The sequence below is a fragment of the Sarcophilus harrisii genome, chromosome 6 (genome assembly GCF_902635505.1).
Source record: "Sarcophilus harrisii chromosome 6, mSarHar1.11, whole genome shotgun sequence".
In the NCBI taxonomy this organism is placed as follows: Eukaryota; Metazoa; Chordata; class Mammalia; order Dasyuromorphia; family Dasyuridae; genus Sarcophilus; species Sarcophilus harrisii.
The window spans coordinates 241,973,795-241,982,789 of record NC_045431.1 but is presented as its reverse complement, the minus strand read 5'-3'; positions in this window follow the sequence as shown (position 1 = coordinate 241,982,789).

Sequence of the window (8,995 nt, the reverse complement as noted above, 5' to 3'; positions counted from 1 at the left end):
AATTGTTAATGCTGTAAAGTTACCCATGTATATATCCTGTAAATAAAAGGCTATTAAATAAAAAAAAATTATTTCTTGTATTATTGTGTCATGGTTCTTTTTTTTTTTTTGTCATAGCTTTCAGGGAGTCCAATTATTCTTGTGTTTTTTCTTCTTGATCTGTTCTCCAGATCTCTTGTTTTTCTTATAATTCTCATTCTCTTCTATTTTTTCATTCTTTATATTTTGTTTTGTTATTTTTTGGTTTCATAACTTCACTGGCTTCCCCTTGCCTAATTCTAGATTTCAGTGAGTTATTTTCTTCTTTAAGACTCTGGATCTCCTTTTCTTTTCTTTTCTTTTTTTTTTTTTTTTTGATCATCATTTCTTTTTATTATTATTAAAGTTTTTTTTGTTTTCAAAATATATGCATAAATAATTTTCAACATTCAACCTTGCAAAACCTTATATTCCAAATTTTTCCTCCCTTCCCCTGCCCTCTCCCCAGATGGCAAGTAATCCAATATATGTTTAACATGTGTAATTCTTCTGTATATATTTCCACAATTATCATAACAAGCATTATTATTTATGCAGCTTCTATATGTCAGGCATTAGTCTAGATTATTATTATTTTTTAATTGGGTTTTTTTTCTTCTTCTTTTTTTTTTATTATAGTAACTTTTTATTGACAGAATCCATGCCAGGGTTAATTTTTAAACATTATCCTTACTCCTTCTTCAATTTTCCCTTCCACCCTCCACCTCCCTAGATGGCAAGCAGTCCTATATATTTGAATTGTCCTAGTATATCCTAGATACAATGTATTGTGCAGATCAAACAGTTTTCTTGTTGCACAGGAGAATTGGATTCAGAAGGTAGAAATAACCCAGGAAGGAAACAAAATGCAAACAGTTTACATTCATTTCCCAATGTTCTTTCTTTGGGTGTAGCTCTTCTGTCCATCATTGATCAATTGAAACTGAATTAGGTCCTTTTGTCAAAGAAATCCACTTCCATCAGATTCCATCTTCATACAGTATCGTTGTTGACGTATATAATGATCTCTTGGTTCTGCTCATTTCACTTAGCATCAGTTCATGTAATTTTCTCCAAGCTTCTCTGTATTCATCTTGCTGGTCATTTCTTACAGAACAAAAATATTCCATAACATTCATATACCACAATTTACCCAACCATTCTCCAATTGATGGGCATCCACTCAGATTCCAGCTTCTAGCCACTACAAACAGGGCTGCCACAAACATTTTGGCACATACTAGTCCCTTTCCCTTCTTTAGTATCTCCTTGGGATATAAGCCCAGTAGAAACACTGCTGGATCAAAGGGTATGCACAGTTTTGGGCCTAATTCCAGATTGCTCTCCAGAATGGTTGGATTCGTTCACAACTCCACCAACAATGTATCAGTGTCCCAGTTTTCCCGCATCCCCTACAACAATCATCATTATTTTTTCCTGTCATCTTAGCCAATCTGACAGGTGTGTAGTGGTATCTCAGAGTTGTCTTAATTTGCATTTCTCTGATTAATAATGATTTGGAACACTCTTTCATATGAGTGGTAATAATTTCAATTTCATCATCTGAAAATTGTCTGTTCATATCCTTTGACCATTTGTCAATTGGAGAATGGCTTGGTTTCTTATAAATTAGCGTCAGTTCTCTATATATTTCGGAAATGAGGCCTTTATCAGAACCTTTAACTGTGAAGATGTTTTCCCAATTTGTTGCTTGCCTTCTAATCTTGTTTACATTAGTTTTGTTTGTACAGAAGCTTTTTAATTTGATGTAATCAAACTTTTCTATTTTGTGATCAATAATGGTCTCTAGTTCGTCTTTAGTCACAAATTTCTTCCTCCTCCACAAGTCTGAGAGATAAACTATCCTATGTTCCTCCAATTTGTTTATAATCTCATTCTTTATGTCTAAATCATGGACCCATTTTGATCTTATCTTGGTATACAGTGTTAAGTATGGGTCCATGCCTAATTTCTGCCATACTAATTTCCAGTTATCACAGCAGTTTTGTCAAATAATGAATTCTTATCCCAAAAGTTAGGATCTTTTGGTTTGTGAAAACTAAATTGCTATATTGATTATTCTGTCTTTAACCTAACCTGTTCCACTGATCAACTAATTACTTAAATAAATTGTTTTTGGTGACTTTTAATATAAAGTCTTTGCTATAATATAATTGTAGATCAAATTTATAGGCCACCTTTTTGATTTTTTTTTCATTAATTCTTTTTGGATTCTTGACCTTTATTATTCCATATGAATTTTTTTGTTATTTTTCTAGATCTTAAAATATTTTCTTGGAAGTCTGTTGGTATAGCATTAAATAAATAGATTTTTAGGAATATTTCATCTTTATTATATTCCTTGACCTATCGGAGCATTGATATTTTTCAATTTTTAAGTCTGACTTTATTTGTGGGACAGTTGTTTTTGTAATTTAGCTTATAAATTCCACTTTCCTTTGCTAGATGATTCCCAAATATTTTATTTAAGTTATTCTAATGGAATTTCTCTTTTACCTCTTGCTGTTGGATTTTTTGGTGATGTATAAAATGCTGAGGTTTAGGATTTTTTTATAACCTGCAACTTTGCTAAAGTTTGGATTATTTCTAATAGCTTTTTATAGAATCTCTAGGGTTCTCTAAGTTTACCATCATATCATCTGCAAAGAGTGATAGTTTGGTTTCCTCTGCCTATTCATTCCTTTAATCTCTTTCTCGACTCTTTTCCAAGGCTGTGTTTCAATACAATTTGATAATAATGGTGACAGTGGGCAACCTTGCTTCCTCAGATCTTACTGGGGAAAAGGTTCCATTTTTCCCCATTGCATATGATGTTACGTGGTTTTAAATATATCCTTTTTTTAAGAAAATCCATTTTTCCTATACTCTCAAGTGTTTTTTTTAAGGAATGGATTTGGATTTTTATCAAATGCTTTTTCCATCTTTGAGATGATCATATGGTTTTGTTGGTTCTTATTGATATAGTCAATTTGCTAAAGTTTTTCCTAATTTGAACCACCCCTGCATTCCTGGTATAAATCCTCTTGGCCGTGTATTATCCTGGGAATGATTTTCTGTAATCTTTTTTGCTAATATTTTTTTAAGATTTTGTTGATATTCATTAGAGAATTGGTCTATAATTTTCTTTCTCTGTTTTCAGCCTACCTGGTTTAGGTATCATACCATGTCTTGTCGTAAAAAGGGTTTGGTGGAGTCCTCCAAACTCTAGATTATTTTTCAAATAGTTTATATAGCATTGGGGTTAATTGTTCTTTTGTTTGGTGAATTCAATAAATCCATCTGGTCCGGGAATTTTTTCTTAGGGGAGTTGGTTAATAAAACTTTTTTTTTTTTCTAAGATGGGACTTTTGGATATTTACTTCTTCCTCTTTAATCTAGGCAAGCTATATTTTGAAGGTATTCTTCCATTTCATTTAAGTTGTCAATTTATTATAAAAGTTGGGCAAAGTAATTCCTAATTTTGCTTAATTTCCTCTTCATTAGTGGCGGTTCTCCTTTTCATTTTAAGACTAACAATTTGATTTTCCCTTTCCCTTTTTTTTAATCAGATTTACTAAGGTTTGCATTTTTTTGGTTTTTCATAGAACCAACTCTTAATTTTATTAATTAATTCAATAGTTTTTACTTTCAATTTTTTGATCTCTCCCTTTTATTTTTAAATTTCAAGTTTAGTGTTTGACTGGGGGTTTTAATTTGTTCCTTTTTAGCATTTTTTTAGTTTTCCCCAATTCGTTGACCTTCTTTTCTCTATTTTTAAGGTAGGCCTCTAAGATTAAAATTTCCCCTTATTACCCTTTGACTGCATCCACAAATTTTGGTATGATGTCTCATTTTTCATTTTCTTGGGTGAAGTTATTAATTATATGATTTCTGTTTCCCCAATCTTCTTTTAGTAAGGTTATTTGTTTCCAATTATTTTTTTTGGTCTACTTTCCCCTGGCTTTTTGTTGGTGTAATTTTATTGCATCGTGGTCTGAAAAGGATGTTTACTATTTCTGTCTTCTGCATTTGAGTTTGGGGTTTTTTGTCCTAATTTGGTCTATTTTTTGTATAGGTTCCATGAACTGCTGAAAAGAAAGTGTACTCCTTTCTGCCTCCATTTTTTTCTCAGGGGCTATCATATCTAACTTTTCTATATTCTATTTACCTCTTTGACTTCTTTCTTACTTATTTTGTGGTTTGGTTTCTAATTCTGGAGTAAGGTTGGATCTCCCACTATTTGTTTTGCTATCTTTTCTTCTTTTGGCTCTCTTAATTTCTTTTAAAATTTAGATGCTAACCAGTTGGTGCATATATTTTAATATTAATTTCTTCATTATTTATGCTCCCTTTAGCAAATTACCTTTCCTTATCTCTTTTTAATTGATCAATTTTTTGTTTTGCTTGTCTGAGATCAGGATGTCCCTGCTTTTGACTTACCTGAAGCATAGTAGATTTTGCTCCATCCACCTTTATTCTGTGTATCCCCTGTAGGTGTGTTTCCTTAAACAACATTTTAGGATTCTTTTTTAATCCATTCTGCTAATCTTTCCCTTTATGGGGGAGTTTCCTGTTTACATTTATGGTTAAAATTCCAATTCTGTTTACTTGCCATCTTTTAACCCTGTTTTTTTTCTCCTTTCTTTTCCCCTTTTCCCTTCCCAGTATTAGACTTGTGAGCACCATTGCCTCCACAGCCCTCCCTTTTTTAGTATCCCTACCCAAAGTTCCTCCCCAGATGACTAAAACCATTACATTGATTCCCAATCCCTATTTTTGCCACCTGCATTTTTTGATTTCCTTCACAAGCTTTGTACAATTTTCAGAGTCCAAATTCTTTTTCTACAGCAAAATACTCAGTATACTTATTTGTATCTAATTTTTTTTTTAATATATTTAACATCTACTGGTTCCTGCCATCTGGGGGGGGGGGTGGGGGGGGGATAAAGGTGAAAAAATTGGAACAAAGGTTTGGCAATTTTAATGCTGTAAAAGTTACCATGTTATATCCTGTAAATAAAGGCTATTAAATAAAAAAAAATAAATAAATAAGCCTCCCCCTATCTTCTCCTTTCCCTCACAGTTTCCTTTCCTTTCTGAGTTATTCCTTCCCTTTCCTTTTCCCTTCTCACTTTTCAATGGATGGGAAAGTTTCCCATCATTGAAATGTTCAAAATTTTTTTCTCTTAAAGTCAATTCTTATGGCAGTAAAATCTCATCCCCCCTCATTCTTTCTCTCAGATTAATGGTTCCCTTTGCCTCTTTGTGAGATATAGTACCCCCATTTTACCCTTTTTTTCTGATACAATGTCCTTTCCACCTCTAATTTTTAGAACAAAGTATACGTTTTTTTATACATTTTGCAGAAATATAGTTCCCAAAGATTTCTTTTTACCTTTTAGGTTTTCTTGGTTCTTTTTTGCAGATCAAACCTTTTAAGTTCTGGTTTTCACCAAAAATAAGTAAATTCCTTATTTTGTTGAATACCATCTTCTTCCTGGAAAAGATGCTCATTCTGGCTGGGTAAGATTTTTTGGTTTCATATCAGGTTCCTTAGCCTTTTGGAATATTATTCAGGCCCTTCAATCTTTTTAATGTGGATGCTGGATCTTGGGTGATCCTTTTTGGCTCCTCTATTTTGAATTGGGTTTTTCTAGCTGCTTGGAGCATTTTTTCCTTCGTTTGAGGGTTCTGGCATTTGGCCACTATATTTCTTGGTGTTTTGATTTTAGGATCCCTTTCAGTGGGTGATCAATGAATCCTTTCAATCTCTATTTTACCCTCTGTTTCTATGACTTCCGGGCAGTTCTCTTTGATAATTACCTGGAAAATAGTGTCCAGGCTCTTTTTTTCATTGTATTTTTCTGGGAGTCCAATAATTCTCATATTGTCTCTCCTAGACCTATTTTCCAGGTCTGTTGTTTTACCAAGAAGCTATTTCACATTTTTCTCCATTGTTTGATTTTTTTGGTTTTGCTTGACTGATTCTTCTTGTCTCCTCGAGTCATTCAATTCCATTTGTTCTATTCTGATTTTCAATGAAGTGTTTTCTTCACTCACTTTTTTTATATCTTTTTCTAATTGTCCAATTTGTTCTATGGAATGTTTTTCCATTTCACCAATTTTATTCTTTAGAGAGCTATTTTCTGTTTCCAGTTCACTAATCCTATTTTTCAAGGATTTGTTTTCTTTATCCACTCTGTCTTTAAATGAGTGGAATGACTTCTCCAGTCTCTCTTGCCAAGCCTCCCTCTCCTTTTCCCATTTTTCTTCTAGCTCTCTTGTGAGAGCCTTTTTAATTTCTTCTATGAGATTCATCTGTGCTGAGGAACAGATGATCTCCTCCTGTGGGGATTCACCTGGAGATAATCTGTTTTTAGTCTCCTCAGGGTTTAGAGTCTGCTCTCTGTCCGTATAAAAGCTGTCAATCGTTAAGGTCCTTTTCAATTTTTTGCTCATTTTGTCAGAGAAGAATCAGAGACAAACTAGCAAAGAAAAAAAAAGGAAAAAACCCCAAATGGAATCTGCTTTTTTTGGGGGGGAGGGGCTGGGTGGTGTTACCGAGCTTCCTCTACAGACTGCAGAGGCAGCAGCGAGGCACTAGCAGGACTGTGCTGCGCCTGCCCTCTGAGACTCTGAGAGCGTGCTGAGACGCTGTGGGGGAGGGGTGGCCAGGTCCCAAGGAACTCCAGCTGTTTGGGGTTGTATTCTTCACCCCCGGTGTTTTTAGCTTCTCTGCTGGGCTACTGACTTGCTGCCAGGGCAAAGTATCCAATCCTGTAGCGAAGCTCTCCCTGCAGAGGCGGCTGAGATCACACCCCAACCCCCTCCGGTCTGCTCAGCTGTGAGCTGCCTGCTGAGCTCTCACTGCTGCTGCCTGCCCTCAGCTTGTGCCCGATCTAAAACCGTCCCACCCTGGAGCAAAAACAAACCTTTCCTGGTGAATCTCAAGGATGTCTTCTCTTGGTAACTATCTGTGGGTTTTTTTTTTTTTTCAGTCAGGCATTAATTCAGAGGCTTGTAATGAGATGGATTCTGAGAGAAAATGCGGAGCTTACAGAGCTGTGTGCCTCCTCACTGCCATCTTGGCCGGAAGTCCCGGATCTCCTTTTCTAGTTGGTTGATTTTCTTTTCTTAATCTTATTTTTCTTGGATGCTTCTTACTTTAAAAAAACTTTTTCTTAAATTTCTCTCATTTGGCTTTTTAAGTCTTTTAAAAATTCTTCTATAATTTTTTTGTCTGAGCAGGGAACTATTTAACATTACTCTTTGGGGTAAGGGAAATTTTTTTTCTTTTACTTCAGAATCCTCCTCTGACGATGAATCTATTTCCATAGTAACTTTCTATAGTTGTGTACTTTCTCTTTTGCCTAATCATTTTTTAAAGATAAGAACTTATTAGTGTAATCATCTGTAGTTCTTGGGGAGAGGAAATAGTGCTTCTGGTTTCACTTCAGCTGTCTCCTCTTGTCTGGAACTCCCAACCAGAACTCCCTTCTCCTGTAAGTGCCCACAGCCAGAAGCACACCTGCCCCATTGCTTCTGCACTCACCCGGTGTTCCTGTGGTTCTGGCAGAGGATCCCTCCAAACCCAGATAGTCCCAGCTCCCCATTTAGCTGTTCAGAAGAGCTACCCTGGAGGTGTTAACACTTCATAGTTGTTAACTATCTTGGAGTCTCTCTTTGGGTTTTCTCAGGTTGTCCTAGGAGGAATGAGTTTTATTTGTTTTTCACTAGCCTACATTCACTCTGAAATGCCATTTTGTTTTGCTTATGGGGAAAGTTTGGAACATTTGGAATTTTCTGACCTACTGCACCATCTTCCCAGAATCCTCCAGCAATTTCTTAAGATAAGATAATAAAATTTGCTTTATTTATCAACTTTTCCTTTCATGAAAGAGTTATCTGTGGTATTCAGTGCTGTTTGATAGCATTTGTCAACCCCAGATTCGGTCTAAAGAAGAGTCAGGAATTTAAAAAAAACCAACAAACCCCAAACCCAGAAATGAACCTTTAATATGGACAAGAACAGGGATATCTGTACCAGGACACTTTTTGCAAGAGTGCCCAACAGTACAAACTACGAGAGAGGGAACAAAGAAGTTTGGGGGAGAAATTCTTGGAATGCATGAAACTGAGCAGTAGGACCTTGGTGTGGATCAGCAATCCTAAGATCACTTTAGGCTGGTGTAGGGGAGAATCTGAGCTGCTCCAGGCTTAAGGTTCCGTCAGAGGACAAACAAGAGGTTCATGGTTGTCTTTGGTGATTGGTCAGCTGAAGCCTTCCTCTAAAAATGGGAATTCTGCCAAAGCAATAACAGAATCAGTCATTTTCACACATTTTACTCACAGTAGAACTTCTTTCAAAAGCCAGTCCTCTCAACCCTGATTTTTAATTGCTACTTTACCATCCAAGTTTATGTAATATTCTTCAATATTTTTGAGTCTCAAGAAAGAGGGAGAGCTAAGAAAAGGGAGACAGATGAAACAGCCGGTCAACAGAGCAGTCAGAACACATAACATTTATTGATTAAATTTGTCACCTGATATGGATGTAATTTTTGATGTCCTAAAAGAATTATAATAGTAACAGCAAAGATCAGTGATCACAGATCACCATAACAGAGCTAATAATAATGAAAAAGTTTGAAATGTAGCAAGAATTAGCAAAGTGTGACACAGAGATATGAAACAAGCACATGTTGTGGGAAAAATGGTGCTGGTAGACTTAAATGATGCAGAGTTGCCACAAACCTTCAACTTGCTAAAAATGCAATAACTGTAAAATGCAATAAAATGAGGTATATCTGTACAGGAAACTAACACAAAGATATAATCAAAAGTCATTCCCAGATGCGTAAGAGTTCAAAATAATAATAATAATAAATAATAAATAAATAGCTCTCAAAAGAAGGATATGATTGGTGTAGGTAGTGTTTTTCAGTTCTGTCCAATTCTTTGTGACTCCATTTGAGGT